Source organism: Trematomus bernacchii, unplaced genomic scaffold (assembly GCF_902827165.1).
Source record: "Trematomus bernacchii unplaced genomic scaffold, fTreBer1.1, whole genome shotgun sequence".
NCBI classification, from domain to species: Eukaryota; Metazoa; Chordata; class Actinopteri; order Perciformes; family Nototheniidae; genus Trematomus; species Trematomus bernacchii.
Window position 1 is genome coordinate 807499 of NW_022987797.1, and position 12021 is coordinate 819519.

Sequence of the window (12021 nt, forward strand, 5' to 3'; positions counted from 1 at the left end):
AGATTTGTTAGCTTTTTACACTTAAGTATTTCATTTATTCGTGTTGTTTTATTGGGTAAACTATACCAGAAAAGGGAAGTAAGTCACGCTCTTTAGAGGGTGAGGAGGCGGAGATGCTCGCGAGTCGCACGTTTCACATCGCGCGCGGCCTCGCCACATGCCTCTCTCTCTTTCTCGCGCGTGCGCTCACTTCACCCTTCCCCTCTTTGTCGGATCTCTTAGTTTATTTGATCATAATAGGTTATTAACCACTTGGGACCATGAAAAAGAGAATTCGGAATATATTTAGAGCTGCATCTAGGCTATAAGTCGTGCATTATTGTCAGTTTCCAACATCTAGTACACCTTAAATGTCAAATGCATGCTTTGAAACATCGATTTTATTTAAAAAATGAGTATTGGTTGCTGTACAGGATCAGGATTTTTAAGGTCAATCGTGGGATTGTTTATAAATTGCTTGGTGAATGCCTTGCAATGTCTGATAGAGAAAATTGTTTGATAATGGCTTCAAAATGTCTTGAGTAGGGTTGGGTGCTGATAGCAGTCCGTTTTTGGATCCGTTTCAATGCTGGAAAATTACCCACAGTTGTTATCGCTCAGAACAACTTTATTAGGGATTTTTTCTGAAAAGCAAAAAGCAGTGTACAAAACATCCGGGCAGCCAGGTGTCGATAGACAGATGTAATAGACATAGCTACATTTCATCATATTTTGAATTTAGGCGATTTTATTTTGACCATTTAAAGTCTAAATATCTAAAAGCTGAGCCTTGATGGTTTTGATAAGCTGTTTTTAAATTTGAATTAGAGTCAATGCAATGTTATCACACTCCAACCAAGGTTCTTGGGGATGACCATGTTTGGTGTGAAAGTAACACCCTGCAAGGTTACACTGATAACCTTGCAGGATAGGCTTTTCATAGGTGATACTTTTCATTTGTATGTACCGCTGTCAGTTATAAGACTTTCCTGGAGTCCAGAAATGTAGTCTTTGCCCATACTCATCAGATTTGGTCAACTAGCTGTTATTGTATTGTGACGTGTGTGTGTGTGTGTGTGTGTGTGTGTGTGTGTGTGTGTGTGTGTGTGTGTGTGTGTGTGTGTGTGTGTGTGTGTGTGTGTGTGTGTGTGTGTGTGTGTGTGTGTGTGTGTGTGTGTGTGTGTGTGTGTGTGTGTGTGTGTGTGTGTGTGTGTGTGTGTGTGTGTGTGTGTGTGTGTGTGTGTGTGTGTGTGTGTGTGTGTGTGTGTGTGTGTGTGTGTGTGTGTGTGTGTGTGTGGTCTTGTCTTGAGTTTTATCTAACATCGGCTGCTGTAGAGTCAACACCACGCTGATGTGTGAAAGTCTTTTGAATTGGCCTCTGTAATTTGGAATTTAATCGGATATATTGAACCCAGAGACTCACCTAAGGGTTGACGTTGGTCCCTTTGTGCCCTCTGGTTGTTTGTGCATTTTGGTGAGCTAGCATCTGATCTGTGCCCTGTACTACGAAGCAGGATTTTCGGTTAGCGAGGTAACTTCAGGGTTAACTCTAGGTTTCGGGTCCTATGACGCTGGTTCACTTCTTACCGGGGTAGATCTCCATGGTAACTTATGCTGAACACCAAACCTGCTCCGGAGCTATCACGTCGTATTAAGCCTCTTACACACCAAACTGACACCAAAGAACACGTCCCGACGGAACGTCGCCTCATGTCGCTTCACGTCTCCTGCGTCTTGGCCATGTTTCGGACTGGAACACACCGCAAAGACTTCAGCCGACAGCCAAGTTGCACGTACGAACTGCGCATGCGTGAGTGGCAATAACTCTCTTTACCAGCAGGCGGCGGTAGTGTGTATTCATCATTCAAAAGAGGCAACAACCGGAAGACAGACTGCGTGATACACTGAGAGAAGAAGAACAGACTGCGTGATATAAACAAACAACAAATAGCGTGTGCATTCCATTTTCACTCTACAACGAGAAGCTCGTGGGGCTTTCCCGAACCTGTGTCGAGAGCTGGAGTTAAAGGAAATCTCAGATTTGCCTTCTTAATCGTTTGTTTGGGTCCCTCACTTCCGTTTCGCTTCTCATGCACTGATTCGCTAAGCTGAACAGCCAATCAGAGTGATTTCTTTGGCCGACGGCCTCCCCATTCAACATGTCGAATCGGCGGCGGAAGGTGTCGGCACGGCCGAAAAGACACGACGGTGCACAACGGTGCAGTACACACCAATCTGAGTAGGGCGACTCGACGGCCCGACATCTATCGACGCAGATAATCGGCTTGGTGTGTAAGGGGCTTTACAGGATAAAGGAAATACAGTTTAAACTGCCGTATGCAGGAAAGACGGCCGGCAAAAATCACCGACTGTGTGAACGTGAAAATTAATAGAATATCACCTCCCATCTTGAGAGCAATCTGACTAATATAACATTAGCGTTAAGAAAGCTTACTTAAATATCTGCCACAACATAAGTAACCGGATCAAAGTAACATTACGTACAGTCCGCGGCACTGAGTGCAGACGTCGATGTGTCCCATTATCATTCATATCATATCACATCATAATGTATCATATATTTCCTTATCTGAGTCAGCTTCTTGAGCCGTATCTGGCCGTGCAACACTTAGTGTCACATACTCCCATTAAGTTGACGAAACACTCGAGTCAAATGTAATTAAAGTCAGATCCACTCGTGTCTTAGACGTCGCAGTGATATCATAAAACTGTTAATGTACGAATTCAAACATTTTTTTTTACCAGCTGTTCTTCCTGCACCTTGCAGGTGCAACTATGTTGCTTTTATCCTGGATAAAGTGTTTAAGTCATGGATGTTTAAAGTTGAACTTCTTCATATTTGTCTAATATTATAGTTTACTTTTCATTCAGGAAGTATGACGCTGCGCTGTCAGTACGCTTGTCCATGTTTGTGATTGGTCAAATGTTTCTAACCCCGCCCCTTTCATGTGAACGCGCTCTCAGCCGGACAGAGAAACCCTGGGTTGATTTACCGAGTTGATAACCAGCGTCGTAGGACCGCTTAGTGATGCTTTCAAATTGTTAAAGATATATTCAGTAAATTGGGCGTGAAATGTAGTCATTGTTCAGAAATCTTTTGGAAAATATTGTTGTTTGAGATATTTTCACTGACATATTCTAGAGAGATAACTATGACTTGTTTAAATTCCTTTTGAAAACCAAACTGGAAGCGATAGTAAAGGATTGCATGTTGACCTTGGTATAGAGAATCGTGGAATTTCCCTGGTATTGGTATAAACGTCTACATTTCTGATATCATGACATTCCTAATTCAATTGCCCCTGTTTAATCTTGTATGATTATGTCTATTTATGTTCTTTGAACCGCAAATAATCATGGTTTGTAGCTTTGAAAGATGAGATTGACCTTGACAGCGGAAGGTGAAAGCTGTTGATTTACAGCCACTTCTCATGGGAAGGTCAGGCGTAATGTTATTAAAGGAATGCCAAGTGTACATCTTCAGGCAAGAGGATTGAAGTCAATTAATCTTATGGAAGGTGAAGGACAGAGTGTATAAAACGAGCGACTTGTGAAGAAAACCAACGATTTCAAACCTGGATCACTGCGGGTAGCTCACAGATGAAGTGTCATTTATCTACATGGTAAATTAAGGGAAGTTCCTCTATTTTCTAGAACCTGATGACTCAGATTTACCAACATCAAATTAGTTTGTGATCTGACTCGTTCACACAGTGTAATGTGAAATTTCGCAAGTTAGTCTGTACTTCCTGCAGATCATATCATATGATCTATGTTCGGATGATAAAAGCATGTACATTCCTGCAACCAGCGGATTATAATCCCTATCTTGGTACTAAACTGAGATAAGAGCAGGGATCTCTGTCAAGTCAAACGTCCTGTCGACATTACCCATTGGAAGAGTTGAACCTTTGAGAGTGATATTGATACTACAAACTGATCTTTTGGTTTCAGATAATGTCATAAATGAATTGTTGTATTCTGACTCAGTTTAGATATCTTAAATCTTAGTTTAAAACCTGTTAAACCCCATGCCCCCGCCGGCAGGGGCAAAACACAACAATATTCACAAAACTGTGTCTCAGGGCTTCTTAACATTTAACAACCTATTCATGTATCATACCCACTTAATGGGAAGAAACTCAGCTATCAGACAATATTAACAATTTTTAGCTAAACGAAACACAAGGGTAATACCAAGCCTATGAATTAGCACTAAGCGAAAGAGTGCTAACGCACTTAGCACATAACTCACGGTAGCAATATTTTATACTTCATGCAATCTGCACAACCAAAACTCGCGGCAGCGAAAGCCAGGAAAGACAACACACAACTTCACTTTATGGGGCCAAAATGGCAAATACGTCTTACCTTTGCTGTTTTCTGATCAAAAGTTGTGTTCAAGGGCATTAAAACTCATATAAACGCTGCTGAAGGTTAATCCAATGTCTCTGTGTCACTTTGAAATGATTACTGATAATCCATCATAACATTTATGGCAATAAACCTAGTTTTCATATAGAGTGTAACATAGCTTTCGGTTTGGGAAAACTGTGTGCGCATCACTCTCAATCCTCAATGGTAATGTTTAGATGGATTTAGGAACCCCCCCTCGATTCTATTGGCTCTAACGGTTCAAAGGAGGTGTCAATCACCAAAATCGACCAATGGGTTCCAGAGATATGGCAAATACACCCAAATGACCCCAGAGGTAGGTTTTTTTTTTTCTAAACCTCTCTAAAATTGTCAAAATGCACTTGTTTTGCATCAATCTTGATACAGGGTACTTATTATATGCTATAGTTTGGATTCCTAAAGCTTTTAGTCTACTATCCCATCATTCAAGGGTGGTTTTCACTATAAGTAATGGTTTTATTTTGGACGGAAACTATAATTTACATTTTTTTACTATGTTCAATCTGAATTTACTTTAAAATAAAAACATCTATATTGATTCTGACTTTTCTACATCCAACTCACAGGTGTATCATTGCTTTGAGAAAAAAGATTATTAATTTACCTGGGAATGTCATTTTCGAGCCTGAGACCTGAAAAATAGGCTTGGGGTTTAACAGGTTACAACCCAGAGTTGTGATAATGAGATGGATACATTGTATGTAAACAGAACTGAAGCCAGTTGACCTGACAAAGAAAACTGTTGACTTTGGTTAGATAAGACTCGGAGGAATGCGTTTTCAGTAACCTTTTATACTTCCTGCTATACATTTTTTTCCTCTTTCTTTTAAATCTCTTTGTTACACGTCATCTTGTATCTAATCATGCTCTATTTCTTTTTATCTATTTTTTGTCAGTATATACGTGTGACTTACTTTTCTTTTTCTCTCTGTTCTTACTAACCCCTGTCTGTATCTGTATACCCGTCCCCTGTTTATTTTTAACTCCCCTTTCTTTCTCGGTTAACTTTGAACAGCTCTTTGTTTCACTTTGTCCAACTGCCCCTCACCCATCTCTCACTCTTGCTTCCCTTCCCTTGTGTCTGTCTTTTCTCCTCTCTTCATGATCCATCCTTACTCTCACACATTTATACACGGTCCGTCTAATTTCTTATACTCAAAAATCATAGTGATACCTAATGAACAAGGAATAAAATGATAATGCAAACAGAGTCATTAGGGAGTTGATGAAAAGTTGAAGATGGAGGTCAAAAAGAGTTCAAAGGGTAAAAAGGGGGGATGAAAGAGATAATGGAAACAACTCAGGTGGAGGACATGAGGAGAATAGGGAGTAAAATTAAGAGGGGAGGTTCAAGAGGATGGTGGTTAGGAAGAGAAAAAGATGGGGAGGGGAAAAGATGATTACTACAACGAGAGATAGAAGATGATAGGAGAACGAGGAGAAAAAGGATGAGGAGATGGAGTGAAAGAAATGTGGAGCAAAGGAGGAAGAGGAGGGGAGAGGAGTGATTTAATAGGTGGTCAGCCCAGTGGAAATGTACATGGTCTTAAAATAGGAGAGTGTGTTATGTAAGTGGTTTGAAAGCGTGCGTGTGTGTATGTAATGCTGGCTGGGTACTGGAGTCACTACATGAGTCTTGGCTCAGAAATCAAACACACACAGACACCAGACAATGAGTCTCTATGTTTTACAGCAAGCTTTTGGTTTCAGCTTTAAATCATCTCACTGTTAATTGCTCTTGCCACAGCAGGCTTTGCTCTCTAGAGGTCGTTTGGTAGGCGACCGTCCAACACAAACATTCGTGCAAATGTATCACTGCTGTCATCTGAGAATTTCTTAACTCTGATGACTATCTCTGCGATCATAACTATGAAATATGCCTTTTTAAATATGATTCTGCAAATTCCTCATCCGTCAATCAAACTTTAAATCCACATGATGACATCTTCTACTTTGGCTCTTCTGATGGAGCTTCTCTGGATGGCAATCTTTCCTTAACCTGTTAAGCCCGAGAGACCCCGGTACCGGGGCACTGCTGCAACATCTTGCAGGAAACAGTGTCTGAGGGCATGTTCATTTAATAAACTATGAATGTTTTATATCCATGTAACGGGAAGAAACTCATCTAACTGATCATTTTAATTTTATTTTCAAAAAAAAACCCACAATGCTAATGCTGAGCCTCTGAATTAGCAACGAGCGAAAAATGCTAACAGATTACTGCACCGAAAATCCCTCACAAAACCTTATTATTTATCTTTTCTCCACATCCATGACATCGTTTCACATCGTGAGGTGACACAGAATTGAAGGGTACCCTCATTATCACTCAATTATACGAAATCGCGACGTTATAAACAAAAACAGACATCAAAACATGTGGCGCTAGGTAGCTAAAAATGCTAACATGGTTACCTTGTCTCTGTAGTGGTCCAAAGTGGTCTTCAATGGCATTAAAACGATAAACACGCTGCTGAAGTTAATCCATAGGTTAATCCAATGTGTCTGTGTCCCTTTGAAATTATTTCTGATAATCCATGAGCAACAAGACTGCTTTTCCGTTTCTAGATGTCAGAGCGAGAGATAGGTTCACTCTCATGCAAAAGTACATGCGCAAAGCCCCCACCTTTTTGTTTTACAACGTGTGTGTGTGTGGGGGAATCCCCCTTCGATTCTATTGGCTCTAACGGTCAGAAAGAGGTGTCAACCATCAAAATCGACAAAGGGGGGCCAGAGATATGGGAAAAAAACCATTTCCACCCAAATCACCTCAGAGGTGGAGTTTTTTTGGCTAAACCTCTCTAAAAAGGTCAAATGTCACTTGTTTTGCATCAATCTTGATATAGGGTACTTATTATATGTTGTACTTTGGATTCCTAAAGCTTATAATCTACCTTACCATCATCCAAGGGTAGTTTTCACTATAAGTAAAAAATAATTTTTGGACGGACACTATAATTTACAGTTTTTTACTATGTAAAATCTGAATTTTCTTTAAAATAAAAAACATCTATATTGTTCTGACTTTTCTACATCCAACTCACAGGTTTATCATTACTTTGAGAAAAAGGATTATTAATTTAACCCTTTTAGAAGGGAAGATATGGTCATTTGTTCTGGGAATGTCATTTTCGAGCCTGACACCTGAAAAACAGGCTCGGGGCTTAACGGGTTAAGAATAAGCCATGGAAGCTACTTGTGGTCATTATCACAAATATGTTCCATCCGTTCTCTCTTGGTTCCTGGTGGCAGACAGTTGCATCTCTTTCTCACCTAGAGTCACGGCATGTCACAGTCTCCACCCAATCGGTTGGCGTGGAACACCTCCACAAGAAAGCATTCAGGAAACATTCAAATCAGATGCCAGAACCACCTCAGCTGACTTTTTTTATGCAAAGGAGCAGCAACTATGCAAAGTCTCTTTTATCCATGATCTTATTTAGTAACTATATGTTATGCTACGGACAACATTTTTATTATTCCGCCGACTTATTTTGGCCCTCTTCTCCTCCCACATTCAACATCGCAGAAACTCCGTTCAAACATCAAATCGTTCAGCTCGGTCGGGAATCGCAGGCTATTACTTTTATCATTCATAACTTTCATAATTCATCACATTTTTAACCATTGAAGTCAATGGAGAAAATCTTCAGACTTGAACAATCTTCATGCGACTTCAACTGCTAACTGTTCATTCATACTTTCACTCAGAAACCTCATTCCAACTTTAAAATGTTACACATCTTTCTGACATTATTCATGTAATACAACTTTTAAATCTGATTCTTACTTTTAGAGATATTAAACATTGTTCAGACCTTGTTAAAGAGGTTTCCTTCAGATTTTAACATTAACTAGAGTGCGTGATGTCACAGCTAGAGTGGAGCAAATCTTGAAATTTGCCTTCATATATTTAGTAAGTAGGGCTGCTCAATTAATCGTATTTTAATCGCAATTACGATTATGGCTTGCAACGATTACGAAAACAACGTAATCTAAATAAAACGATTATTTTTTTATTATTATTATTACTTCTTTTTTTTCAAATTAATTTTTTTATTGGTTTTTCAGTTGAATTAAACTTAAAGTTCAGGGTAATCAACTGTTAAAAACATACTGTTCAAATGTTTTCTCCAATAAATTGATGTTTTCAAAGTAAATGGATAATCGTTTTTAATAATCGTGATATCAATTATTGACCCAAATAATCGAGATTATGATTTTTGCCATAATCGAGCAGCCCTAGACCAAAGTCTAATTGTTTGAACAAGCCCCAATTGAACCCAAGCAAATCATGCTATGTATTGTCAATGTCAATGATATGGGCTTTTTAGAAGATTTTTATTTTATGTTCATGGTGTCACTCACTTTTTTTTTTTTCTTGCAACGGATTATTGTCAGCTTTGTTAAAAGCCACGCAACCACATGGCACAGTGTTTTACATTTATTTATGTGGAAGAAGCATTGCAGCCCGATGTCTAATTTGTTTTAGCTTCAAAGACAAGACGCTAGATTACATATGTATGTCATCATTATGCTTTCCCTCTAACATCCATAATGGCTAATTAGGTGTTGAGAGGGTGTGAATAACTATGGAGAACACTGTTGGCCGGAAGAACCCCATTAGCGTTTTCCATAAGAATTGGTAATACAAAATGAACCACTTAATGTACAGCAGCTGAGGATTTCCAGGTTGTGAAGCACTACCAGATGGGCCATTTTCTTTACACAATTGCAAAGGCTTTCATGAAGTTGACAGATTCCAAGATACAAAAACGTTAAGAAGCAAACCAAACATCTATTAAACCATTCGGATAACTTCTTTAATAATTTATATTATTGTGCATCACTATTGATTGTGGATCTCATTTACTTTCATCATCCTTTCTCCCCCTTCTTCATTTTGTTTAGCAAAATGAAAATCGTTACGTGTTGTAAATGGCCTAAAGTAAGGATAAAATCCTGGAAACCTTTTCAAAATACAGATTTTTCTTTTAATTTCTTTGCATTTGTTGCCTTTTTTTATTGCTATCATTGTGTGGGATTAGTTTTGTTTCATAAAGATAAAGCAACACTTTCTCAGAATCAAGCAAAACTAAGAGTTTTAAGAGAAAAAAAAACTGAGTCAAGCAAAATAAATTTAATTTCAAAAATAAAACTATAAGTTGCAAACAAATAATTTGTGTAATTATGTAAACTATAAGGCTTTTGTCTTTGTTTTAACATATATTTTTGTTTGCTTCTTTCTCAATGATCAGACTTTTGCTCTCGCTGCAGCTCTCTCGTTTGCGCTCCCTCATTTTTTGTTTGTGATTCTGACACAAACGTCCCAGGGAGGCGGGACTTTCAGGGTTGCGTCCCCATTGGCTACTCAGTTTTTGAGTGACAGCCCACTACACCACAGATCGTACAGTGCAACTCATGCAGCAAACTCCGGAGTCCACTCGGCCACGTTAGTGTTGGTGTCTCCTGGGGAGTTTTCATGAAAATATCGGACTTATCTTATGGATTGCTGTGCATTATACTTGTGTTGTGTAGTTTATACTTTATTCCAACTTTAAATATTTTAAAATAATTTCCCAAAAGGTTTACTTATTTACCCCAATATGGCAGCCTGCTTCTATAATGAAAATTATATATTATTTCACTATAAGTAATGTATTTTCTTTGGACGGAAACTATAATTTACATTTTTTTACTATGTTCAATCTGAATTTACTTTAAAATACAAACATCTATATTGATTCTGACTTTTCTACTTCCAACTCACAGGTGTATCATTGCTTTGAGAAAAAAGATTATTAATTTACCCCTTTTAGAAGTGAAGATATAGTCATTTGTTCTGGGCATGTCATTTTTGAGCCTGAGACCTGAAAAACAGGCTTGGGGTTTAACAGGTTAACTAGCTTTAGGGGTCCTTAGGTGCACTTTGAGATATTTGGCACATACGTTACATTTTCTAACACAAAGACAAGAATAATGGGTTTGAGCTGTTAAAACCAGAAATGTGACAGTTGTTCTTTTAACAACTCTATCTTTGTTCAGATCTACAGTTTACAAGCAGATTTGTATGGACATTTTTTCTCACTGAAAGAGAGAAAGGTTTTATTTAATCTCTCTGTATTTATTCATCCTTCTTTACAGATTAATGTTGTAGGGTCAATATGTGTAATTTTCATGTGTAAATATCTTTCAGAAAGTCAAATAGAGATTGAATGAATGAGAGCGACATAGACAGAGAAGCTCATGGCACAGCAGTGTGGCAGATGGAAGAGATTAAGACATGACATTTTCCACAATGACAGACATCTGCTGACTACTAAGTATGTCTGTCTCTCCCTCTGACTGCCTCTCTCATGGCCATTGTCGAGTGGAAATGTACAAGCTCTGGTTGTGTCATTGTCGCCCTGATCCCACTGCTTAGACATTCTGACTAATCACATTTCCACATGTAATAGTTTTAATTGAGAAAGGGAGGAAGAGTTTAGTACTTCATTCTAATTTTCTTGCACTTATACACACACAAGACTGAGGGGGTCTTACTTAAAGTTAGCTGTAGCTGTAGATTCAGTGCAGGTACAAAAAACAACATGGTGTACACTTCGTAACTCTGACTCTTTTAGCAATGTTTTGCTTAACTTAGAATCTCATCAAAAATGGAAATGGCTATCAATGGCTACTAAATCTCAACAAGTACTCAGTAATATTGTTGTTGTGTCCTTTCTTCAGTTTAATAATTTGGCCAGATCACAAACACAATTTTATCTGGGCTGCCATACAATAACCCCACTGAGCAGTACATAGAGTTGGAAGAAGTACTCAGATCTTGTACTTGTATCTTGTACAAGTAGAACTACCAAAGTGTAGGAATATTCAAAGTATTACTCAAGTAAAAGTTCAAAAATATTGCTATCTAAATATACTTAAGTATCAAAAGTAGTCATTATGCAGAATTGAATTACGATATTTATCGCTGGGTAGCTTGTGAATTTAATCCAGATGTAACTAAAGTCCCTTTTTAAGTGTTCATATTTTGTTTATCATTGATCCATATCTGCATATTAATTAAAGGTACTACCTAAATGTAGTGAAGTACAAAGTAGCATAAAATGGAAATATTCCACTCAAGTACAAGTACCTCAAAGTCATACTTAAGTACAGTACTTTGGCAAATATACTTAGTTTCTTTACACCACTGGCAGTACATCATGAATGACTTTAATACAAACATTAATCAAGTAGGCTTCTCTAATGCAATAAAGAAGAACTCCACAGTAGGTAATTGCATCCTCAGTGTCGTCAACTGAAGATAAAGTGGAATATATGGTGGACTTGTATTATAATGAAATCAAAGTGGCAATGATAATAATTTTCAGGCTAACTTAGAATTTCACCAGTGAAGGCAAGAGTGTGTCTTTGTGGTTAGGTAATGATATTGTTGAGGCGTGTTCATGGCTTACATGGTTGAAGGAAGCCTCATTGTGTGTGTGTTGCCGCTTAAATACACAAACCTCGCCAGTATAAACCTGAGACGAGCAGAGAAGCCAGGCCACAAGAATCAGCCTGTACCCAGACCCCTGAAGACTACTGTTTAATAATGGGTGG

General features: G+C 38.4%; 1 protein-coding gene across 2 annotated transcripts in view; it reads left to right on the top strand.

The window, feature by feature from the left end:
* Window positions 1–12021, top strand: part of LOC117497875 (sodium- and chloride-dependent taurine transporter-like) — a 42816-nt gene that overhangs the window by 1083 nt on the left and 29712 nt on the right. The window lies entirely within an intron of this gene.